The sequence below is a fragment of the Phyllobates terribilis genome, unplaced genomic scaffold (assembly GCF_046119375.1).
Source record: "Phyllobates terribilis strain yellow unplaced genomic scaffold, ASM4611937v1 Scaffold_12__6_contigs__length_324123572, whole genome shotgun sequence".
Classification (NCBI taxonomy): domain Eukaryota; kingdom Metazoa; phylum Chordata; class Amphibia; order Anura; family Dendrobatidae; genus Phyllobates; species Phyllobates terribilis.
Window position 1 is genome coordinate 305,747,173 of NW_027362772.1, and position 26,651 is coordinate 305,773,823.

The window sequence follows — 26,651 nt, forward strand, 5'->3', positions numbered from 1 at the left end:
GATCAGACCTGCTAAAGTCCTAATCTAGTCTGTACGGAGACCTATAGATGTGGGGAGGGAATCCCTACAAGTACTAAGGACTGGGAGGAATATGGGACACCTCCTAACAGAAATAGTAGCAGACAGACGAACAAACAAAATAGATAGAACATAGAGGTCCGTAGACCAAGCAAACTAACAGAGTTAGATACAGAGCACAGGCTAGCTAGAAAGTAGATATACAATGAAGTCCAGCAAAGCCAGAAGGGCGGAGCAGGACTAAATAGGCCAACAAGGTCATGTGACCAGCAAAGGAAAAAAAACCTAACAGCAAGGTTCTAACAGCGTGGTGGTGTACCTGGACGACATCTTGGTCTTCTCTCCGGATCTTCCCACACACCGGAGAGATGTTCGTCAGATCCTGCTTAGGCTCAGGCAGAATCACCTTTATGCAAAATTTGAGAAATGCCTGTTCGAGCAGACCTCTCTTCCGTTCCTGGGCTATATTATCTCTAAGACAGGTCTACGGATGGACCCCGAGAAGGTCTCTGCCGTCTTAAAGTGGCCCCGTCCGGAGGGGTTGAAGGCGATTCAGCGATTCCTGGGCTTCGCCAACTATTACCGTTTCTTCATTCCACATTTCTCTTTCCCGACTGCTCCCATCTCTGCGCTCACCCGAAAGGGAGCAAATCCTAAGGAATGGCCGTCCGAAGTGGAGGAGGCCTTCCTCTCCTTAAAACAAGCCTTCTCTTCCGCCCCTGTGCTGCACCGTCTGGATAGCAACAAACAGTTCTTTCTGGAGGTTGATGCTTCCTCTTCCGAAGCCGGAGCGGTGCTCACCCAGAAATCTCCATCCGGGAGAATGGTAACCTGCGGCTTCTTTTCCAAGCTCTTCTCCTCATCTGAGCGCAACTACTCCATAGGAGACCGAGAACTGCTAGCCATCAAATTGGCACTGGAGGAGTGGCGTTACCTGCTCGAGGGGACTCTGCACCTGGTGGTCATTAATACTGACCACAAAAACCTGGCTTATCTACAGAATGCCCAAAGACTCAATCCACATCAGGCCCGGTGGTCTTTGTTCTTCGCCCGCTTCAACTTTACCCTACATTACCGCCCGGCGGACAAGAACGTTAAAGCAGACGCCTTGTCCCGATCCTTCCTGTCGTCCGATCAAGAGGAGGAGCCTATGCATATCATCGATCCCTCCAAAGTGATGAATGTGGCCCCCTTGGACCTGTCTCGTCTCCCACCTGGTAAGACGTTTGTAGCGGTTCCGGATCGTAAGAAAGTTCTTCACTGGGGTCATTCATCTAAACTAGCCGGCCATGCTGGCCAGAAGAAGACCTTCCTGCTCATTACCCGGCATTACTGGTGGCCTACCCTGCGCCAGGATGTGGTAGACTTCGTCACGGCCTGTTCGTCCTGTGCTCGCAATAAGGTTCCCAGATATCTTCCTGCCGGCCGTCTCCTGCCTCTTCCCGTACCTGCTGCCCCGTGGCAACAGATTGCTATGGACTTTATTACTGATCTCCCTGTTTCTGCCGGTTGCACGGTCATTTGGGTGGTCGCTGACCGCTTTTCTAAAATGGCCCACTTTATTCCTCTGCCTGGTCTCCCGTCTGCATCAGTGCTGGCTAAGGACTTCATCCATCACATCTTTCGTCTCCACAGCCTACCCCTCGACATTGTGTCTGATCGAGGGGTCCAGTTCACTTTGCGCTTCTGAGCTACGCGTAAGCTGCTAGATGTCACCCTGGATTTCTCCTCTGCTTACCATCCGCAGTCCAATGGCCAAGTGGAAAGTATCAACCATATCCTTACCAGCTTTCTCCGGCACTTCGTCAACGCTCACAATACCGATTGGGTGGAGCTCCTACCATGGGCCGAGTTCTCCTATAACAACAATGAGAGCGAATCTTCTTCCAAGTCCCCGTTCTTTGTGTTCTACGGTCAACATCCCGGCATTCCGTTTCCCGTTTCCGCTTCAGTGGACAACCCTGCCGTGGAGTCTCTGGTCAGCGAATTTTCCACTATTTGGGAGGACACTAGATCCGCACTTCTTCAATCCTCCGAGCGGATGAAGAAACATGCTGATAAGAGACGTCTGGATGTGCCTCAGTTCCGTCCAGGAGACAAGGTTTGGCTCTCCTCCAAACATGTCCGTCTCAAAATACCCTCCTATAAGTTGGGTCCACGGTTCATCGGCCCATTTGAAGTCCTCAAGCAAATCAGCCCAGTAGCCTACAAGTTAAAACTCCCGTCCACCTTACGGATTCCCAACTCTTTCCACGTATCTCTTCTCAAACTTGTTGTGCTTAATTCTTTTTCCGACAATCCAGGTACCTCCCCAGCTCCGGTCTCCGCTGAGGACGTCTATGAGGTAGAGAACATTCTGGCCACCAAGAGCGTAAGAGGTAAAACCTTTTTTCTGGTGGATTGGAAGGGGTTTGGCCCAGAGGAGAGAACTTGGGAACCCAGGGAGAACATCCACACCCCGCTTCTCCTTAGAAAATTTCTTTCTGGCCTAAAAAAGGGGGGGGGGGGCGTAAAGGGGGGGTACTGTAGTATCGGCGTCTCTGCCCCCTGACAGGCAGAGACGCCATCCCTCTTACCGCCACACTCCCCGCCCGGCGTCCATCGGCTCTCCTGCTTCTGCTGCTGCCGGCGCGCGCAGCTTCCCAGGCACTGTGCTTAGGGCGTGCGCGCGCTCCCTCCCTCTTAAAGGGGCCGCGCACGCCGTCCTAAGGAGTCCCTCTCATATATAAGGCACCTCCTTCAAAATGGAGGTGCCCGTGCAAGGTTGTAGCACTGTGTACTAACTCTGCTTCAGCCCTCAGGTCCCGCTGCTAGCCCGACTACCAGTCCAGCCCGCCAGCCTGACTACCAGTCTAGCCCGCCAGCCTGACTACCAGTCCAGCCCGACAGTCTGACTACAGTCCAGTCCACCAGTCTGTCTATGGGCCCTGCCAGCCTGCTTACCTGGTAGCACCAGCCTGTTACCTGCCGTGCCTACCAGCCAGCCTAACTGGAGGCTCCTGCTTGTTACCTGCCGTGCTTGCCAGCCTGCTTACCTAGAAGCAGCTGCCTGTTACCCGCCGTGCCTACCAGCCCGCCTACCTGGAGGGTCCTGCTTGTTACCTGCCGTGCCTGCCAGTGTGTCTGCCCGGATCACCCGTCAGCCTGCCTGCCGTGCTCATCTGCTGTACCGGTGAGTCCCTGCCTTCTGACCTGTGGGAGTCACCTGCTCTCATACAAGGTCAGTCCCCAGAGTAGCACCTGGTCCCTCTGATTGGTATTTCCCTGGTCACGGAGTCGAATGAGCCGCCGTACGACCTTGGTCGGTCCGAGTTGATACCTAGTTACGCCCCTCTGGTCCCTCCTTGCACCGCAGCACAGAGGTTCCACCACCTGTATCCATAACACTTCTGTGAAGCACCTAGGGGGTTCAAGGTGCCCACTACAAATCTAGATAAGTTCCTTGAGGGGTCTAGTTTCCAAAATGGGGTCTTTTGTGGGGTGTTTCCATTGTTTAGGCACATCAGGGGCTCTCCAAACCCAGCATGGCATCTGCTCTAGATTCCAGACAATTTTTTGTGTTCAAAAAGTCACACTGTGCTCCTTCCCTTCCGGGCCCTGCCGTGCGCCCAAACAGTGTTTTTTCCCAACATATGGGGTATCGGCTTACTCAGGAGAAATTGCACAACAAATTTTGTGGTCCATTTTCTTTTGTTACCCTTGCAAAAATAAAAAAATTGGGGTCTGAAATAAAATTTGTGTGAAAAAAGTTAAATGTTCATTTTTTTCCTTCTACGTTGCTTCAGTTCCTGTGAAGCACATGAATGGTTAATAAACTTCTTGAATATGGTTTTGAGAACCTTGAAGGGTGCAGTTTTCAGAACAGTGTCACTTTTGGGGATTTTCTGTCATATAGACCCCTCGAAGTCACTTCAAATGTGATGTGGTCCCTAAAAAATGGTTTTGTAAATTTTGTTGTAAAAACGAGAAATCAGTGGTCAACTTTTAACCCTTATAACTTCCTAACAAAAAAAATTTTTGTTGCAAAAATTGTGCTGATGTAAAGTAGACATGTGGGAAATGTTATTTATTAACTATTTTGTGTGACATTTATCTCTGATTTAAGGACATAGCAATTAAAAATTTGAAAATTGCAAAATTTTCAAAATTTTTGCCAAATTTCCATTTTCTTCACAAATAAACGCAAGTGATATCGAAGAAATTTTACCACTATCATGAAGCACAATGTGTCATGAAAAAACAATCTCAAAAAAACAATTTGGCCTGGTCATTAAGGACATAATTGGCTCCGTCACTAAGGCGTTAAAATAATAATAATAATAATAATAATAATACCAGAAACTGTGTGTGAATTTCATATACACCAACTCAAGATAATTCACTTGCCTCCTTGCTAGTCTATAGCTAACTTTGCAATTGTTAACGTTTTACAAAAGGGGTTGTCCGGACAAGAAAAAAAAAAAAATAATAATATATATACATACATATACTGTACATATATATATATATATATATATATATATATATATATATATATATTACTGAGACATAATACAGCACAAAAGAATAATATCTGAAAATAAGAAGAAAATACAAAAATATTGCTAGAACTGTAGAGAAAAAAGACATGGCTCGTGCAGCCAAAAGTCATACATCGATCTATTCCACTAGGCAAAAATTTCCAAAACTGAACAAGAGGTTCTTGGGCACCTTTTAGGCTAAGGACAAACTGAGGTTCACCGTGACGTGGTAGTGGGCTTCATACAGTCTGATCAAAATGTTAAACTAACAACCTCTTGCTCATTAAAGGGGTTATCTGGTCCTTAGGATATGTCATTCATATCTGATTGGGGTCAGACATCTGGCTCCCCCACCGATCTGGTATGAAAAGTATCAGATATTGATGACTTATAGCTTGTAAGACCTGATCGCTGGTGGTCCTCCTGGTGGCCACCACCCACTGATCAGCAGATTAGAGGGGCAGGAGTACACTGAAGCTGGCACAGTGCTGTCTGTACATTGTGTAGTGGCTGAGAATGGTATTGCAGGTTTCTTCCTTAGACTAGAATTTCCCAAGAAGTCATCAAATATGGAAACCTTGAAAATTTAGCTTTATTGTTGTAGTCTAATACATGTATCTTGGGCTAAAAAGTACAAGTGGGTTTCATTAAGATTGTTGCAACATTTGCCTTTGAAGGTTGTTAATCTCAATGTGCAGGGAAACAATGTGAGCTCATTCTAGGGGGTAGTTTGTAACTTTTGTTTGTCAAAGCTGAACTTTCATGTGGTCCTACCTCAGATAAGGGACGCTCAGAAAACAGAGGGTATAGAAGGTAAATGGTGCATAATTTTTGATAACATACAATTGCAAGAATTATATTTAGCCCAAAATACATATATTTCAGTTAACCTCCACAAAGATGTACATATTTCTTAAAGTCCTGGAAAATATCTTTAAATTTGCAAATGGTAGGAATCAGCATTGCCCTCCTCCATTGCATTCATATGAATGGATAATGAGTGTATGGAAACGAGCGCTCGCAGGGAGGACGGCGCAGCTTTATGAACCCCCTGGATTGTGATCATCATCTGCAATCCTATTCTCACTGGCACACGACCAGATCCTTCATTTACGTTCAATTACTTTTTTTAATTACCTAATTCCACATCAGAAGATTGGTATCTAGATTGTGAAGGTCCCGAGACCCCCCAGTGTCTGTACAACACACAGGGGTAAATAATAGTCCTCGAGCGAGTCGCCTGATACGACTTCCGCAGCCATATGCCACGGCTAGATAGTACAGCCATCTGATCCAGGGGACATGACAGCCAAATATGGAGATAAAAAGCTAATTAAAAGATGGTTTTCCTATTTCCCAAGCATGAAGCCGACGCGACAATGAGAAATCTGATGTGCTAATACTCTACTGATAGGATGGCGACGTTTCCCTAATTAGTATGTGGCCGGCAGCAAATGGAGCGCTCACCGGGTCACTCTACACTGTAATTTAAAGAAGTTTTCACCTAAAACTGGGAGAATAATAGGAAAATTAGATCTATAGCAGAGATGTGGGAAAAATATTTTTATTGGATTTGTACCCTCTTAGTGATTCGGGGCGGTCGTTTGTTTCATCGACTTCCAAAAACTTTATTTTTCCATTGACAGCCGGCTTGTCATTTTTGCGGGATGAGTTGAAGTTTTGATTGATTCCATTCATTTTACCTTGTAGAAAAAGGAATAAACCTGGAAGGGACAAAAAGCGCAATAGGGTCTTATCTGGGTAGATAGTGTTTTGCGCTAATTGTCTAGGTTTCTCATCCAGATTACTTCCTTCAGGTTAGATGTTATTCCCGGTCATATGACTTTTTGGGTCAGTTTTTGCGCCCCCCCCCCCAATTTGATCCACGTCTTTGCCACCGACTATGAATATTACTGTGGTTTTGTCCTGATGAAGATTGAAACTTCGAAACGCGTTGACCAATAAACCGCAGCAATTGATTTTTGGATTCATGTCTTCTTATCAACCGACGGCAGCGCAGATGAACCCGCACCATTCCAGCACCTTTGATTCATTTTACCATATAAAAGCATGGAAAAATGGGGGAAAAAAAATCCAAATGGGGTGAAATGGTGAAAAAAAAAGCATTTCAGCCATTATTTTTCTGGTTTTGTTTTTATGACGTAGATTGTGCAGTAATAGGATTCTACCATGATGATAGAATCAATGCAATGCCAGTACAGATAAAAGTCAGCTAAAAAGATTCTGATCCTCATTACAGGACTGTGGATTTATAATCCATCTCGATCTGCAATTTAATGTAAATCAACCGTCCCTGCACTCACTGCTGGAATTTGGCTCCTTTGCATGCAAAGCACATCTGCAAAATGCAGAGCTGCAGTGTAAAGCATGGAGGATGGACAGGGCAGCTGCTCAAGCCTCTGATGAAGCCGACTATTGAATTCAGACCCTTTACATGTGCGGCTAACAATCAGAGCGAGAAAGCAATAAAAAACGGTTCTTAAAATGTGAGAAAATGTGAATATAATTTTCGGGACCCTAAATGGTCAAAGCTGTAAATTTCTGTCGCTGCTAAAAGCATCATTGTCGGTCTGATGAGCGGCCACAAAAATGTGAATTTACAAAAAAGATCAACGACCCCTATTTCCAGAGCTGTTCAACCGGCAGTAACTGCGAGAAGACGGACAATAGCATGACTGTAAACGAGCACAATGGTGGCTACCGTCATCCAGAAAATCAGAATATGCTGGACCACAGTCCTCGGTGTCACTGACATACTCAGCCTTCTCTTACCGCATTATGGATTATTTAGGCCTCGGTTATAATTACAGGAATCAGATGATCGGCTGCTGTTGTATTTGGTCTGAAAATTTTCCTAATATTGGCCCATATTTACTACGAAGAGCCACAGATTTATCACAGTCCTCCACACTGGGCCTCATTTATCAAAACGGTGAAGAAAATCTGTCTTTTTTTGTCCTTAGCAACCAGAGAACAGCTTTCATTTTACCATAGCAACTGGAGAAACGCTTTCATTTTACCATAGCAACTGGAGAAGCATTTTCATTTTACCATAGCAACTGGAGAAGCGCTTTTATTTTACCATAGCAACTGGAGAAGCGCTTTCATTTTACCATAGCAACTAGAGAACAGCTTTCATTTTACCATAGCAACTGGAGAAGCGCTTTCATTTTACCATAGCAACTGGAGAAGCGCTTTTATTTTACCATAGCAACTGGAGAAGCGCTTTCATTTTACCATAGCAACTGGAGAAGCGCTTTCATTTTACCATAGCAACTAGAGAAGCGCTTTCATTTTACCATAGCAACTGGAGAAGCGCTTTCATTTTACCATAGCAACTGGAGAAGCACTTTCATTTTACCATAGCAACTGGAGAAGAGCTTTCATTTTACCATATGCGGGGGCATTTATGCATATAGCATTTATGCATACTTTATCGAAGTGCCATAATTTAGCAAAGTGCCCTGGCAGTTAGAAAATGGCATTGCTAATATTCATCTTTCTTCTCTTCTTACAGGTATATATTTTCCACTGCTTGTGTGATCTGTCCTGAAAACTGCATTATATCTCCATGCAATGCTCTGCAGCCTATCAATTTCTGGTATATATTTTCCACTGCTTGTGTGATCTGTCCTGAAAACTGCATTATATCTCCATGCAATGCTCTGCAGCCTATCAATTTCTGGTATATATTTTCCACTGCTTGTGTGATCTGTCCTGAAAACTGCATTATATCTCCATGCAATGCTCTGCAGCCTATCAATTTCTGGTATATATTTTTTCACTCCTCTAGCTTTTTTATTCCATGTTACTTAAAGGTCATCACACTTACTTTAAGAGTTTATGATCCATGCCGAGTTTACTAGTCTTTTTTTTTTTTTTTTTTTTTTTTTTTTCCCTGCACTTTATGGTCTCCTGTTGTCTTTTAAGCTAGTGATTGATTGTTAATGAGTTAAATCTGTGCAGATCTAAGCAGATACGTCCCTATATATTGAGACTTAGTTAAGGGGAGGCATTTATGCGGGGGCATTTATGCATATAGCATTTATGCATACTTTATCGAAGTGCCATAATTTAGCAAAGTGCCCTGGCAGTTAGAAAATGGCAGTTGGACAGGGCAGGAGACAGGTAAGACATGCAAGACAATTAAACAAACTTGCTTCCAGGTCATCTTTTTGGCAAACAGTATTCACCATTTGTATCTGTGCCATTTATACTCTGGTTGCTACAATCATCCACATTCACCGTTCTCCCACAAATGCGGCACACTTCATCCATATTAATCCCTCACTCCTCTCTTCTCCTATGTACAGTTGTCATGCTCTCTTCACAATGTTATACCACGCAGATCCATTCATTCCCACCATACAACGCAGGAAACGCTCTCACAAATCACTTAATCATCTGCTCACTCTCTGTATCTTCCTTCTATTAGTCGCAGGTGATATTTCTCCCAACCCAGGACCCTCCAGTAATAATAACACTAACTCTTTCCCTGTTACATTCAGAAACCCTGCTAATCTCATTAATATTCCCTGCATATCTTCTGTCTCATTCAACTGTGCCCTTTGGAATGCACGCTCAGCTTGTAATAAACTCTCTTACATCCATGACTTTTTCCTCTCTAATTCCCTCAACCTTCTGGCTCTCACTGAAACCTGGATCCAGCAGTCGGACACCACCGCCGCTGCAGCTCTCTCCTATGGTGGCCTACATTTCTCTCATACCCCGCGACCTGACAACAGATCAGGTGGAGGTGTTGGTCTGCTTCTTTCAACAAAATGTACTTTTCAGGTTATCCCCCCTGTACCCTCCCTTATCTTCCCGTCCTTTGAGGCCCACACAGTCAGACTCTACCGGCCCTTCTCCCTGTGAGTGGCGGTTGTCTATCGCCCCCCAGGTCCCCTCCGTCAATTCCTGGATCACTTTGCTGCCTGGCTTACAAATTTTCTATCCTGCGACATCCCCACGATAATCATGGGAGACTTTAACATCCCAATTGGCGATCCTCTTTCCCCATCTGCCACGCATCTTTTATCATTAACCTCCTCCTTCGGCCTTTCACAGCTTGCTAATTCTCCTACACATGAGGACGGGAACACATTGGACCTGATCTTCTCCCGGCTTTGCTCAGTACATGACTTTACTAACTCTCCCCTTCCACTCTCTGACCATAATCTTCTTTCATTCTCTGTCAAGAACTGTGACTCTACTCAAGACACTCCCACCGTCCACACTTATAGAAATTTACGCGCCATTAACACCCAGAAATTTATAAAAAGGTTGCAATCATCATTGGCCCCAATCTCCTCCCTCTCATGTCCCGAATCTGCATTGAAGCATTATAACAAAATAATGCTATGCGCCCTGGATGAAGCCGCACCTCCTACACAAAGAACAATTCGGCATAGACGGCGACAACCCTGGCACACGCCTCAAACACGTCTTCTCCAGAGGTACTCCAGGTGCGCTGAACGGCTGTGGAGAAAATCAAATCTGCCCGAAGATTTCCTCCACTATAAATTTATGCTGAAAACATATAACTCTGCCCTTCACCTCTCCAAACAAACCTACTTTAACAACCTCATCATCTCACTTTCCAATAATCCTAAACGACTCTTTGACACGTTTCATTCTCTCCTCAATCAAACAGCACAGGCCCCGACCACCGACCTCAGCGCTGACGATCTGGCTAACTATTTCAAAGAAAAAATTGACCATATCCGACAGGAAATTTTCTCCCAATCCCCAAATGTTATGCATGCTCCCCCCCGCCACATTGTATCTTGCTCATTTTCTGACTTCGAACCAGTCACGGAAGATGAAGTGATCAGGCTCCTTGCATCTTCTCGCCCTACCACCTGCACCAGCGACCCTATTCCCTCACATCTCCTTCAGTCCCTTGCTCCAGCTGTCACCTCTCACCTAACTAAAATTTTCAACCTTTCCCTCTCATCTGGTATCTTTCCCTCTTCTTTTAAACACGCCAGCATACAACCATTACTTAAAAAAACATCCCTCGACCAGAACTGCACGGCCAACTACAGACCTGTTTCCAATCTTCCCTTTATCTCTAAACTCCTGGAACGCCTGGTCCACTCCCGTCTAATCCGCTATCTCTCAGACAACTCTCTTCTTGACCCTTTACAATCTGGTTTCCGCTCTTTACATTCTACTGAAACTGCCCTCACTAAAGTCTCTAATGATCTACTAACAGCTAAATCTAATGGTCACTACTCCCTGCTGATTCTCCTGGATCTCTCTGCAGCATTCGACACTGTGGATCATCAGCTCCTCCTCACTATGCTCCGCACTATTGGCCTCAAGGACACGGTTCTCTCCTGGTTCTCCTCTTATCTCTCTGACCGCTCCTTCTCTGTGTCTTTTGCCGGCTCCTCCTCCTCCCTACTTCCTCTTACTGTCGGGGTTCCTCAAGGATCAGTCCTAGGCCCCCTTCTTTTCTCCTTATACACCGCTCCTATTGGACAAACAATCAGTAGATTCGGTTTTCAGTACCATCTCTATGCTGATGACACCCAATTATACACCTCTGCTCCGGACATCACCCCTGCATTACTACAAAAGACCAGTGATTGTCTTTCTGCTGTGTCTAACATTATGTCCTCCCTCTACCTAAAACTGAATCTGTCAAAAACTGAACTACTCGTCTTTCCTCCCTCCATTAATCTACCTGTGCCCGATATTGCCATCTCCGTTTGTGGCTCAACCATTACTCCCCAGCTACAAGCCCGCTGTCTTGGGGTCATTTTTGATTCAGATCTTTCTTTCACTCCTCACATCAAATCACTCGCTCGTTCATGTCATCTACACCTCAAAAACATCTCAAGAATCAGGACTTTTCTCACCTTTGACTCGGCAAAAACTCTTACTGTCGCTCTTATTCATTCTCGTCTTGACTATTGCAACGCTCTACTAATCGGTCTCCCTCTTACTAAACTCTCCCCTCTCCAATCCGTCCTGAACGCAGCAGCCAGGATCATATTCCTCGCCAACCGCTACTCAGATGCCTCTTCCCTGTGCCAGTCATTGCATTGGTTGCCCATCCAATATAGAGTTCGTTTTAAACTTATCACGCTTACCCACAAAGCGCTCCATGCTTCAGTACCCCCCTACATCTCCTCCCTTGTCTCAGTCTACCACCCTACACGTGCCCTCCGTTCTGCAAATGACTTGAAACTAAAATCCTCCATAATCCGAACTTCCCACTCCCGTCTCCAAGATTTCTCGCGTGCTGCGCCAATTCTCTGGAATGCACTACCCAGGACAGTTCGATTAATTCCCAATACCCACAGTTTCAAGCGAACCCTAAAAACACATTTCTTTAGACTGGCGTATCACCTAAACACACTCTGTCTATCCCAGCTTTCCCCCATATTAAAATCTTCTTCAACTTCGGGTTCAAACCAACCATGCACATAAAAGCCTCTGTCAGGACTGCACACATACTGGCTGGCGACCAGTCCATGTATTATTATTTATCCTATTCAGTATATCAAGGCTGCATTATACAATATATGTACTTTTTACCTTTTGTGTCTCCCCCACTTCCTCATAGACTGTAAGCTCGCGAGCAGGGCCCTCACTCCGTTCGATATGAGATATGCTTATTCTGTATTGTCTGTATAAGTCCCCCCTAAAATTTGTAAAGTGCTGCGGAATATGTTGGCGCTATAAAAATAAACTATTATTATTATTATTATTATTATTATTACCATAGCAACTGGAGAAGTGCTTTCATTCTACCATAGCAACTAGAGAAGCGCTTTCATTTTACCATAGCAACTAGAGAAGCGCTTTCATTTTACCATAGCAACTGGAGAAGCGCTTTCATTTTACCATAGCAACTAGAGAAGCGCTTTCATTTTACCATAGCAACTAGAGAAGCGCTTTCATTTTACCATAGCAACTGGAGAAGCGCTTTCATTTTACCATAGCAACTAGAGAAGCGCTTTCATTTTACCATAGCAACTAGAGAAGTGCTTTCATTTTACCATAGCAACTGGAGAAGCGCTTTCATTTTACCATAGCAACTAGAGAAGCGCTTTCATTTTACCATAGCAACTGGAGAAGCGCTTTCATTTTACCATAGCAACTAGAGAAGCGCTTTCATTTTACCATAGCAACTGGAGAAGCGCTTTCATTTTACCATAGCAACTAGAGAAGCGCTTTCATTTTACCATAGCAACTAGAGAAGCGCTTTCATTTTACCATAGCAACTGGAGAAGCGCTTTCATTTTACCATAGCAACTAGAGAAGCGCTTTCATTTTACCATAGCAACCAATAAGAGCTCAGCTTTCACTTGGCAGTTTGGATAAATGAGGCCTAGTGTAGGCCACTGGGATAACTTTAGTGCATCTTGTAAATATAAAAATGTATTTTTGGATTGGGAAAAACTTTTGCTTTACATTTTTTTTAATAAAAAAAATGACTATGATTGATCACATGCAAACAAGGGGAGCAAGAAAGACCAGAAGACAGAGAGCCCTGGGAGGGTAGTCATACATAGGAAATGAACATGTAAAGTCAGTTAAGGACTTGCAGCAGCATTTGTAGAGTGAACATCTCCAGAGAAGAGTTGATTATGGTTGCAATAGTAGATGAATGGTTCATTGCATATCTGAGCCAGGAAGTAATTGCAGATTGTAGCATTTGCTGACATGCCTGACCAAAATATGACCGCTCTTGTGCATCTCCCTCTTCACATATACCACCCACGATATCTTCTGCGTCTGGAGATTCGTCATGATTGAAGCCGGTTTGCACTCTTGCAAGTGAACGAATGAGGAATTGTGTAATGCCGAAGCCTGACTGTAGTGCTGTAGATGTGCGTTGCCAGGATATTTCATTATTGCACCATCCTGAAACAGATTTCCGAACAAGAAGGTGCGGGAACAAACCCACGGATCTGCTTAAAATATTCCCAGCTCATCTCTCCATTTTCCTCTTTAGTAAGGATAACATTTCAAGCATGGCGTCGATGACAAGTTAATGGAAGATTCTCTTCGGTGAGATTTATTATAAATAGAAGACGGCATATTACTCCCATCAGAGAGATATAAACGCTGTTTTAAGTGCGGAGTGGTTCTAGTGATATATGAGATGTGACCTTTAAAAGTCAAGTAGTCAGAGAGGAGAGAATTTAACAGGAGAAGCTTTAACGCGCCATCACGCTGAACGCTGGCTTCAGGCCTTGCCAGAAGACGTCATCCCACTTATGGCCAAATGGATGAAAGCCGAGGAAATGTGCACCTAAACTGTGACACACGTCACCTACCACATCACTATGGTACGTGCTACATCTGAGGATACAGAGGTCGGCAGGCAGCTGTAGGCCCCGGGGGCAAAAACAGAAGAGTGGACGGTGTTTCTGGAAGACTAGCTGCACATTCACAGAAATCAACTCTTATACGGAGTAAAGAAACCCAGAGGAAGGTAAAGACGTGAACAATCCTGAGTCCGGTCTTCCATTAAGTAATGAGCAAAACTGAATGAATGGAAAGCTAAGAATAGTCTGAAGTTCAGAGAGAGACGGAAAGAAAAGAAGCAAAGGCTCGAAGAAAAGTGGAAAAAGTTGCACCTTTTGTTAAAAATATAGAGTTTGCGATAATAACTTCTTTATGTGACCAAAACAAAAGCTAAAGGATTCTGGAAAAAATAAGCGTGAGAAAAAAATAGTAAAACATTTATTCGACCAGTGGAACGAAAAAGACACAATTTGTGGTCTAATTGCCAACAGAGACCCCAATTATCAGGAGTCTTTCAATGGATTTTTTCAGTTGCGGAAGGACCCTGTCCCCTGGCTACAGTTAGTTTAAAAAATAAAATCCTGCGCTTTCCTTGCCCTCCTTAGGTCCCACATTGAGTATTGGCTGTTGTTCCTTGTGTCTTATTCTCTGCAGTGCCCAAGTTGATGGCATGAACCACTTAACTCACCGTTTGGCCACAGCTTTTTCTATTTTTGGTGCAGATTTGTGCTACAGAGTTAGGATACACATTTTCAAACACTTTTTCTATGTGAAATTGAAGTTGAAAGCAATGATGGAGCAGGGAGCTCCCTCCTCCCTCATGCTCCCTCTGTGTCGGAGATCCGACATCTCAGTGCAGTGGGCTCAATGACGTCATTAAATCGCGCCCCCTCTGCAGAACTGTGGAGATTTTCAGAATACACGTTGCAGAGACCGGAGCAGCAGGGGGAAGAAGGAGTGGGTTTTTTTTTGATTTTTTTTTAAATCCATGGAAGCCTTTACACAGTTGCAGGGCTATATGAGGGATATTACACTGTTTGGAGGGCTAGATGGGGGCCATTACACTGTTTAGAAGACTAGTGGGGGTCATCATACTGTGTGTGAGCCATTATACAATATAGAGGGGCCGTCATAGTGTATTCGGGGTCATTATACTGTATGTAGGGCTTTGTGGGGGGCCATCATTCTGTGTTGGGGTAGCATAGTTTGCAGTATGGGGGGTACAGTAGTAATGTACTGTGCATGTGGAGGGTACTGTGTAAGAATCCACTGTGGAGGTATAATTCGGTGTTTTTGGGTCGCTTTTGTTGGCTTCATTGTTACACGCACGCCGCTAGGTTCAGATAGGGGTGAGACAGGTTACATGAATTCTTTGGAATCCTTGGGGAACCGTTACTCAGGGCGACCATAGACCATGTGCTGCAGCTTCTCTCAGGCACACAGGGGTATTGACCCTCAGGCACAGACACGTGGGTTATTTCACTTGCTGACCAGGCACACTTGACAAGAGTCCTCATAAACGGTAGAACAGTAGCATTTAATAAGAAGCCGCACAGCCAATGCAAGTTAAGTCTTATCAGCAAAATGCTCCAGTGACAAATAGTACAGTTTCCTTAGCAGCACAGCAGTTCACAGTCTTCCCAGTAGTACAGGACAGCACAGTTCCAATGCAAAGGCACATTAATGAATTCAGCATTCTTTACATCACAGTGAGATTGAGGGGGGGGGGGTTTGCTGAGGGGGATGATCCCTGTGACACCATTTCTTCCAGTCCTTATCTTTCTGCCTGACAATATTCTGCACTGCTAGTTCAGGAACTCTACCTGACCTGTGCTTAGCTTCACTCCTGACTTGAATCCTTTTCACTTGCAGGGACGCTTCTGTGAGATACAGAACACACACACCACCTTTCTCTTCGGATCCAGACAGACAGTAAACAACTTCCCCACAATCCCCCTGGGGCTCTGCTAAAACACTCCCCTTCTCCTGTGACTGTGTTAACCCCTGCTGGATGCTTCTGCAGCACACTATTTCCTGTCTCATGTACCTGTGTTACTTCTAATAGTTGCTGAATGCTTTTAAAGCACTATTTCTGCATGTCACATCATACCCCTTTCATGGCCCCCATAAAGGAACAAAGGGACTTCAATCGGAGGAAAGTTACTTTTTAAGGGCTGAAATTTGTGAGATATGCTCTATTGTGATCCCGCCGAATATTTATTTTTTGTTTGGAGCCAAATTAAGTCTTCTACTCCATGATTTGTGTGTACACCCCTGGATGTACTACTGCTAAAGATGCACAAGCTTGAAGGACTACATGACAAATGTATAATAAAGTTATGAAACTTTTTGGCTACTCAAAAAAAAGTAACTCCAATAGTCCAAACCCACACGCAGATATCATAAAATGGACATTATTGGGCCACGATAGTTCACGAAAGGATCAGATTTTCATCTAAATATTGAGAATGAATTGAACTGAAGTGAGAAAGAAAGAAAAGGAGACTTGGATTCATAACTGAGAACTTTCTGGTCAGTAAGGACGTCGTCTATATATCTGCAGCAGAGACATTTGTCACACAATCTTTCACTACATCTGGCATATATCCCTCAGTAAGTTGTGCTGTGTCAGCCCCAGAGGAACGGGGCGATGGAACTTATTCTCCAATGTCCCAAAAAGTCTGAAAATTGAGATGTCAGTAGGGATGCTTTATCCTCTTATGTCCCAATGCACAGGGAATAGAGTTCTCCAGGACAATGCGTATTGTATCTGACGCGCCCCTGGGCCTGTCTCGCGCTGCGTTGCGCATGCGGGAGCCTACCCGGAGCCGGATCAGTGGAGGGTTGTAGTCTCGTGGCGGTGACCCGGTCCGTGCCCAGGGAGTCAAACTAGACGGCAGTCTATTAGTAGTAAATAGTTGATGACTACGCCACCCGTTGAGTGCAGCCAGGGAGCTGCTGCTGCAGGGCAGACCGCTGAGGCCGGTGGTAGGATTGTGCAGCGTGATAGTATAACCCCCAACGGGAGGGGTATGGCCTCAGGGCAGCCGACGTGGATGATGGGGGTAGCAGGAACCACTCAGAGACGGTACGGTGTAGTTCAGGGTCTTTACTGGTAACAACGATAGACCCTCCCGGAGTACTTGCTAGCAAACGGGGCCTGGTCAGTCTTTGAGCAGATGGGATCTCCCCTGGCCAGGCGTAGTTGTAGGCCTCACAAACTGACTGTACTCTTCTGGCTACCTTGCTAGAAGCTGATGTAAGTAGCCCACGTCCCTGAGTGTACCGTGTGGTGCTCACCCGTATGGCCGGTGACTCGGGGCCTTCTAATGGCTTCCGCTCCACGATGGCGGTGCTGGTCCCACGTGTGTGACCGTGCCTTCGGGCTTCTGGGCCAGAGGACCTGAAATCCCCTGCCTGATGGATTCTGCTGCTGGGTAGAAGTTAGTCCCCACAGCCTCGGACTCCGGGTCCGGTAAAGAATCTTCTTAGTCAGGGCGAGCGCTGCAGCTGCCAGCCCCTGACTCCTTGGAACTCTCCTGTTTCCTATGCTGCTTCTTGTCTCCACTCTCCTTGTCTGACTCACCCTGCCTCAGCCCCGGGTTTATACAGGGGAAGTTCTTCCCCTCCCAAGACTGGGCAGGAGGTGTGGCATGCACAGGATCCCTGACCAAAGGACCTCCCACCTGCTCTCAGACATAACATTACATTACTGTGGAAAACCAGACCCCTGGGGTGCCACATTCCCCCCTAGTGAAATTTAGTACTCCGGGACTAAACACATTTAGAAAAACATAACAAGGCAAAAACATTAATAATACAATAAGAAAACATATAAAGATGGTTACGGCGTGTCCGCAACCGGGTGCAGTCTCTGAAGAGAGCAAGGTGTCCATTTCACCAACACAGGGAGACGTAACCAGGTAGGGGTCTGTCCTACCCCGAGTCCTTAACAGTCTCTAGTCCATCCTGGGTTACGCTCCAACTATATACAAGGATTCCCGGTAAATCCACCAAGGTTTCCTAAAAAAAATGGAAACACAAAATTATACACAAGCAACAATACACAGATAAACATAAATAAAACTATTTTTACACTTCAAATTCTCCAGCGTGCGGGTAACTGGCCTCTAGTGGCCCTAGTGGACCTACGGAGCTGACTGTCTGGCCCTGAACTACAGGGTGTAGGAGCTGTCAAGGGTAAACTGGGCAGCTGTCTACCGGCTCTTTGTCTCACTAGGGGTACGGCAGGCTCACTATAAGCAGAGGGTTGATTCTCCTGTTCTACTCGTGTGGAGTCTTCTGCCTCCTGGACCGGCTGTTCTTCCAGCTCTACCCGTTGCTCCGCAGGTTCTTGGAATGATGGTTGGAGGAAGGTGAGTACGGGTACCACAACTGCACCATTGACTTGAGTCCAAGACCGAGGGAAGTCCCCGAGCACGGTACTAACCATATCTTCCCTTTCTCCCACGGGTCGATGGTCTTCTTGTTCCTCTTCAGGGTTCCTCAGTTGTTCGGGACACTTCTTCAGGTGGTCCCGGGATACAATGGCTGTGGTTTCCCCTCCGTCTTTACTGATGGTACAGACCTTCGGGTTCTCGTGGCTTGAGGGCAGTACGGTGTACGGGTCCTCCTCCCACTGGTCATCCAACTTGTGGAGCCGTCTTTTCCTCTTCAAGACCTGCTCTCCGGGTACCAGGGGAACAGCGGGAGCATACTGGTTGTAAGTCTTCTCTTGTCTTTCCCTAGCCTGACAGAGACTTCGCTCCACGCTCTCTTGTACTCTCCGGTACTGCTGCTGCCTCTCTGTGTCCCAGTCTGTTTCTGGTGAAGTGTCCTCGGGGGTCAGGACTCCCATTTCCAGGTCAACAGGTAACTTACCAGGTCTTGCCCTCATTAGGTAAGCCGGGGTACAGTTGGTGGAACCTACCGGGATGTGGTTGTATAGGTCCACCAGATCGGGCAACTTTTCAGGCCACAGACTGCGTTCTTCCAGGGGCAACGTTTTTAGAAGATCCATTACCACCTGGTTCATTTTTTCACAAAGTCCATTAGTCTGCGGATGGTAGGGTGTCGTCCTTATCTTCCGGCAGCCATACAGATTGCAGAATTCCTGAAAGACCTCCGCTTCAAAGGCAGGTCCCTGGTCCGTCAGCACTTGGTCCGGGTATCCGTGTGGACGGCAGAAGTGCTGCTGGAAGGCTCTAGCTGCTGTTTGAGCCGTTAAGTCCTTGACGGGGACGACAACCAAGAACCGGGAGTAATGATCCACGATGGTTAACGCGTAGACGTAGCCACTTCTGCTTGGGGTCAGTTTTACATGATCCAAGGCTACCAGTTCCAACGGTTGCCGGGTGACGATGGACTGCAGGGGAGTCTTCTGGCTGGCCCGGTCCTTCCATCTCAGATTGCACGGGCCACAGTCTCTGCACCACTTCTCGATGGTTCCCCTCATGCCTACCCAGTGGAACCGCTCGTACAGCAGGAACTCCAGCTTTTTCCACCCGAAGTGTCCAGCTCCGTCGTGGTATGCCTCCATCACCATGGCTGCGTCTCTTCGTGGCACCACTACTTGCCAGAGTAGTTCATGCGTCCGGGAGTTGACCATTCTGCGGCACAACTTCCCCTTGTAAAGGAATAGTCGACTCTTCTCCGCCCATAGTTGTTTGGCTTCCTCCGGAGCATCTGGTTCAAGGCGAGCCTCCGGCCGAGTCAGCTTCTCCTTCACCAGTCGGACGGCAGGGTCGCTGTCTTGCGTTTCCGCCCAGTTGTAGTGGGGTAAGGGGTTCAACGTAGCAGCCTGCTTACCCCTTACCCGGTGGGAATACTGGATAGTCCCATGACGGTGGAACGCAGGGAGTTCAACTTCTTCCAGTCCCTCCGGATCTTCTCCTTCGTCCGGCAGGTTGGGCATCCTGGACAGGGCATCCGCGTTAGTATTGGAGCGTCCTGCCCGGTATTTGATTGTGAACTCGTAGTTGGACAGACGGGCCATCCACCTCTGCTCCAGGGCACCGAGTCTTGCCGTGTCCAGGTGTGTCAGCGGGTTGTTATCCGTGTACACGGTGAACCGGGAAGAAGCGAGGTAATGCTTAAAGCGCTCAGTGATTGCCCATACTACGGCCAGGAACTCTAACTTAAATGAGCTGTAATTCTCGGGGTTCCTTTCGGTGGGTCGCAGTTTTCGGCTGGCGTAGGCGATTACTCGTTCCTTCCCCTGCTGGATCTGGGACAGTACGGCTCCTAGCCCGATGTTACTGGCGTCGGTGTAGAGGATAAAGGGCTGGCTATAATCCGGGTACGCCAGGATTTCGTCCCCCGTGAGGGCCATCTTCAGCTGGCGGAAGGACTCTTCTTCCAGCTCTTCCCATTTGAAGGGCGGCTTCTGGTTCTTGGCCTTCCGGGACTGGCCTATCAGGAGGTCCTGCATAGGTGCTGCCTTTTTGGTGAAACCGGGAATAAACCTTCGGTAGTAGCCTACCAACCCGAGGAACTGCCGCACTTCTTTTACGCTGGAGGGGCTTGGCCATTCCTTAATTGCGGTGATTTTATCAGGGTCGGGAGCCACTCCGTCAGCGCTCACTACGTGTCCCAGGTACTGCACCTTTGGTTTCAGGAGGTGACACTTGGAGGGTTTCACCTTTAGGCCGTAACTCGCCAGAGCCTCGAACACTTCCGCCAGGTGTTTCAGGTGGTCCTCATACGTCTTGGAATATACGATGACATCGTCCAGGTACAACAGGACCGTCTCGAAGTTTCTGTGGCCCAGACAACACTCCATTAGGCGTTGGAAGGTTCCTGGTGCGTTGCAGAGTCCGAACGGCATGCAGGTGAACTCGCTAAGTCCCATCGGGGTGGTGAATGCGGTCTTCTCCCGGTCTGCCTCTGCTACAGGAACCTGCCAGTACCCGCTAGTGAGATCCAAGGTAGAGAAGAAGTTAGCAGATCTTAAAGCAGCCAATGACTCCTCTATCCTTGGTAAGGGGTACGCATCCTTGTGTGTGATACGGTTGATTTTCCGGTAATCTACACACATCCTCATGGTGTTGTTTTTCTTTTTGACTAAAACTAATGGGGCTGCCCAGGGGCTACAACTATCCCGGATTACCCCAGCCTCCTTCATGTCTCTAAGCATCCCCTTGGCGTGTTGGTAATGTGCAGGGGGTACGGGTCGATACCTCTCTTTTATGGGAGGATGATCTCCCGTGGGGATGTGATGTTCTACCCCCTTGACTCGCCCGAAGTCTAACGGGTGTTTACTAAACACTCTCTCATACTCTTGAACCACCCGATAGACTCCTTGTTTCTGATGTGAGGGAGTGGAATCAGTACCCAAATGTAGTTGCTGACACCAGTCCTCCATGTCTTTCTTAGAGCCGTTACCTTCCTCCGGGTGAGATGGAGGCAAGGGTTCCACAGATTGTATAGAATTTTGATTAGTGGTATATAATTTGGCTAGCGTGGCATACCGGGGCAGGTACACTTCCCTCTCCCCGATATTTATTATGCGAATGGGCACCCTCCCATGGCGTACATTGACCACCCCCCGTGCTGTCAAAATGGTGGGCCTACTGTCTGAGTAAACTGGTTCTACCATTGCCTGGTAATCTCTTCCTCTCAGACCAATAGCTGCCCGGCACCAAATCATCATTTCACTTTTTGGGGGCATGGCAATAGGAAAAGGGTCACACATTCTTACGCTACCAATCTCACCGCCGGAGAGTTCCACTTGTTGCCGTTGCATCAGTGCCCGGATCTCTTTCTGGAGCACCCGCTGCTCGCCGGAGCTGGCGTTCTTGGCAACCTGCTGTAAAAGGAAAATCACCTCTGCAAGACAATTTTCAATTACGTTAGTTCCTAGAGTTATTTTTGGGTGACTCTCATGTTTATCAATATCTACAATGATCAGTCCCTGTGCGGCCAGTTCGACTCTACCGATTTTGAGGGCCACCTCCTTAAATCCGATCTGTGGCACGGGCTGGCCATTGCTGGCGATGATACTCAAGTCGTCGTCAGGGTAGTGGGTAATATCCGAGTCATTCCAGTACTGCTTGAAGAGCACGTACGGGATGGTGGTGACCTGTGACCCGGTATCCAGTAGGGCACTCATGGGAATGCCATCCAGTACCACAGGCAAGACTGGACGTCCTCCCACATATCTGTCGCGCCAGTTCGATGGGCCTGGTGATCTTTTTCCTGGGGGTTGGCCCTCTACCCCAGGTTGTGCCCGTTTAAAGAACAGTACCTTTCCATATGTCCGGGTTGATTGCAGCGGCGGCAGATGGGTCGTCCGTCCTCGCTGTATCGGTCACTGGGTCTTCCTCTGGCCGGTGGGGTCCTCCTTGGTCGACGCCACGGGATGTCCTCCGGTCCGGATGCCAGCTGGATCTTCCCTGGGGTGGAAACCTGTAAAGACTGCACAGTTCGGGTTAGCGCAGCAACGCTCTTAGCTAGCTCTTGGACCTGATGGTGTAGGTCTGGAGCCGGGTCATTGTCCAAAGCCTGCGCATCAGCTCCCACAGGCCCTGCTGACAAGGGCGCCGCCTCCTGGTAGTAAGTGGTAGTGGGGCGTCTGTGGGTCACAACGCCACCTGGTGCCGGTTCTCGGAGCACCCGGATGGCTCTGTCCTTGAACTGTGCAAAGTCCAGATGGGGATCCTGTAAGGCCATTGCCCGCAACTGGGTTCGGTGGGCATTGCAATATAAACCCTCTATAAATTGTTCAGTCAACAGCCTGTCCTCGTTTCCCACCCCATCAGGGTCGGTCTGCTTTATGGCCCTCAGGGCCTCTTGTAGGTTTAGTGCATAGTCCCTTATACTCTCATGCGCTCGCTGCTTGCACCCGTAGAATCTAAGCTTAATCTCGGCTGAGGTGCGGGTATCAAAGGTGTCCTTCAGCCGGGTTAGTATCCCTGCGACAGTCTTCCTCCCAGGTGGCCAGGATTTTACTTCCCTTTTGGCTGCCCCGGTTAGTTGGGCCACCAGGATGCTCACTTTTTGCTCTTCTGTGAGGGGGTACACCTGGAAGAGGCTATCCAGCTTTTCTCTAAAGTCATGCAGGGTATGTGACTCCCCTGAGTACTGGGGTAGCCAAGCTGCTCCCGGGATATAGGGCATGGTGAAGGGCATAACTGCAGCAGCGGTAGCGCTGGCGGGGGTTGGGGCAGTGAAGCTCTCCTCCGTATCCGACATCTTCCTCCCCCCTAGTGGACCGTGGCCTACCTTGCGATGATCCTCTTCCGTAGGCCGCGGCTCCGCAGTGGATCGTCAGGGTTGAGGACCTTCCGTCGCGCTCCTGTGACGTCGGCGTCTGCTGGGCTCCTTCCAGGACCTTACGCAACGTCCGGACGTGAGGCGGGGCTTCAGTTCTCGCGCGCTTTCGGAGTCCACGCCCCTCTTCTTCCCGCGCGGCGTCCCCAAGATGGCGTCCAACGGCGGGAAAACTCCACGGATGGCGGGAAGAAGGCCGAAGATGGCGCCGGATGGCGGGAAACTTCACCGATGGCGGGAAGAAGGTAGAAGATGGCGCCGGATGGCGGGAAACCTCCACGGATAGCGGGAATCTTCACCACTGGTAAGTTTGAACAGTCTTTGCTTTTCAGGCACGCAGTACCCGGTGGTTGCGGGCACGAAATCCTGCCGACTACGCCAAAGTTGACGCGCCCCTGGGCCTGTCTCGCGCTGCGTTGCGCATGCGGGAGCCTACCCGGAGCCGGATCAGTGGAGGGTTGTAGTCTCGTGGCGGTGACCCGGTCCGTGCCCAGGGAGTCAAACTAGACGGCAGTCTATTAGTAGTAAATAGTTGATGACTACGCCACCCGTTGAGTGCAGCCAGGGAGCTGCTGCTGCAGGGCAGACCGCTGAGGCCGGTGGTAGGATTGTGCAGCGTGATAGTATAACCCCCAACGGGAGGGGTATGGCCTCAGGGCAGCCGACGTGGATGATGGGGGTAGCAGGAACCACTCAGAGACGGTACGGTGTAGTTCAGGGTCTTTACTGGTAACAACGATAGACCCTCCCGGAGTACTTGCTAGCAAACGGGGCCTGGTCAGTCTTTGAGCAGATGGGATCTCCCCTGGCCAGGCATAGTTGTAGGCCTCACAAACTGACTGTACTCTTCTGGCTACCTTGCTAGAAGCTGATGTAAGTAGCCCACGTCCCTGAGTGTACCGTGTGGTGCTCACCCGTATGGCCGGTGACTCGGGGCCTTCTAATGGCTTCCGCTCCACGATGGCGGTGCTGGTCCCACGCGTGTGACCGTGCCTTCGGGCTTCTGGGCCAGAGGACCTGAAATCCCCTGCCTGATGGATTCTGCTGCTGGGTAGAAGTTAGTCCCCACAGCCTCGGACTCCGGGTCCGGTAAAGAATCTTCTTAGTCAGGGCGAGCGCTGCAGCTGCCAGCCCCTGACTCCTTGGAACTCTCCTGTTTCCTATGCTGCTTCTTGTCTCCACTCTCCTTGTCTGACTCACCCTGCCTCAGCCCCAGGTTTATACAGGGGAAGTTCTTCCCCTCCCAAGACTGGGCAGGAGGTGTGGCATGCACAGGATCCCTGACCAAAGGACCTCCCACCTGCTCTCAGACATAACATTACATTACTGTGGAAAACCAGACCCCTGGGGTGCCACATATCCACCTCACTGTAATAAAGAGCTGACATGATTATTTACTCAAAAAATGACAAAGCATAAAGCAAACACGTGGAGCTGCGGTTATCCATTTAAAAGCACAATCCTACTGTCAGGTCCAACCAGGTGAGCTGGATTCTCAAAGGCTTAGGTCTAAATGATGAGCAGATGAATGCTGCCTGGACTGATGACGTAGTGAGGAAAAATAGCAGGAGCAACAAAGGTTGAAGTTTGTCACAGCGGAGCTGGACATTCAGGACAGTAGTGGATCAGCATAGTTAGATATGACTGTGGTGAAGTAGCAGAGCCTGGGGAGGTAGCAGAGCTGGGTTTGTCAGGATGCCCACTTGTGGTAATACAGCAGAACCCAGCCACATAGCAAAGCTTGGCTTGTCAGAATGCACACTGATTTAGCAAGTTCAGTAGAACTGCAGAGCTGGGTATGCTAAGAGACACTTATGGCAATATAGCAGAGCACAAGCCCAGCAACATAGAAGCAGAGCCCAGTATTGGGGTAATGGTGTGAAGGCCAAGCTTCCTGAATACTCAGGCAGTGTATGGCAGCCTTAATGTACAACATCAAAGGTTTGTGCCAAATCGCTGTCATAACCCAATGCATATCTGAGTAAAGAGAGCCAATAACTGGCAAAGGAGGACATAGAGCCCAGCACTAGAGGTGGGACAGGTGGGTAACTCAAATGTTTTCCCCCAGACTAGTATGAAAGAGAATAAAAAATAAAAAATGGTGCACTTTCAGAAAATTATAAAACGACGGTGTTCCTAGTAAGCAGTTACATACTGCTGCATTCACAAGGAATTTGACAGCATTTTAAAAATGAAAAGACAAATAATAATGGAGAATCAAATAATTCATGCCAGTTGCTCATATCCTGGCATGGAACAAGTTTACATGAATACCAGGAATCCAAACTAAAACGCTGCCAGAATAAAAGATTCCTACCATCATCATCATCCTCATCGCGTCATTTCTCTAAAATCTCACATTGAGTTCTTGGACAGGTAAAAGAAATAGGAAACATGAAAAAGGACGCAACGCTGAATCTGAGTGATATGATGACAATCGCACATATGGAGAACAGGGGCGACAAGCTGTTTTTTTGCTCTCGCGGCGTGGAGACCCTTACAGAATGGGAACAGGAACTGTAAGTATAACACAACAGATGGACGTTATTTCCGGTATATGCACAATCGTGATGTATGGATAGCAAAAAAACTATTAACTAACGTAACTATTGATAAAACGTAGCCAACCGGCGGGCACGTGTCACTGCTGTGCTGAAGGACAATGTATGATAATTCCCTCTGAAGCTTCAATAATACATTACATATATTATAGTGTATTCTACGATGCTACAGAGCACATACGATCCATCCATGAGCACACAATCTGCAGCCATTCTGTGCAACCCCAGATAGTACTCCACTCTGCTCAGTACTCCACCGAGGAAGAACTTGTTGCGCATCGTAGATATGTGGGTCCTCTGCACGGCTGGTGAAGATCCAAAGCAGATTTCCAAGAGACACGATAAACTCAATGTGATTTTATTATCAACGCGTTTCGAAGTCATCCGACTTCATCAGGATACAACTACAATTTGAGGGTTTCTGGTTGTATCCTGATGAAGAAGTTGGATGACTTCGAAACGCGTCATGTTTGGATGTTCACCAACTGCGCAGAGGAACCGCATATTCGTCGTACTTCCGTCAATCTATGGTTTTGGAAATCCGTGCAGCTGATTTATTTAACGCGTTTATGCTGTACCAGGTGAGCATCTCCCTGAAATTTCTCGTCCCCCAATATCGGATTAAACCTTATTGTGCTTTTTGTTCGCCAACTTTTTCTGCACTAAGCTACAACTGTGACATTTTTGTATGGCCGCCTCACCTCCATGTCTCCCAATTCCTCAAAAATGTAAAATTCCAGAAATTAATCATTACCCCAGATATTCAGGGCATATACAGCTGAAATGACTAAATTGGGAATGCCCCTTAATTGTGGCATAATTTTATAATGTAATGACCCCTGTATCAAAACAGGTTGTGGATCCCTAATCTAGAGAAAAAGGGGTACGCCGGCAGAGGCTCAGTTTAGCAGAGTAGAACATTTCAAAAAAGTCTGATAAATAATCAAAAAAGTTAATATTTACCCAGAAAGACCCCTTTAATAAGTGTGTTGTA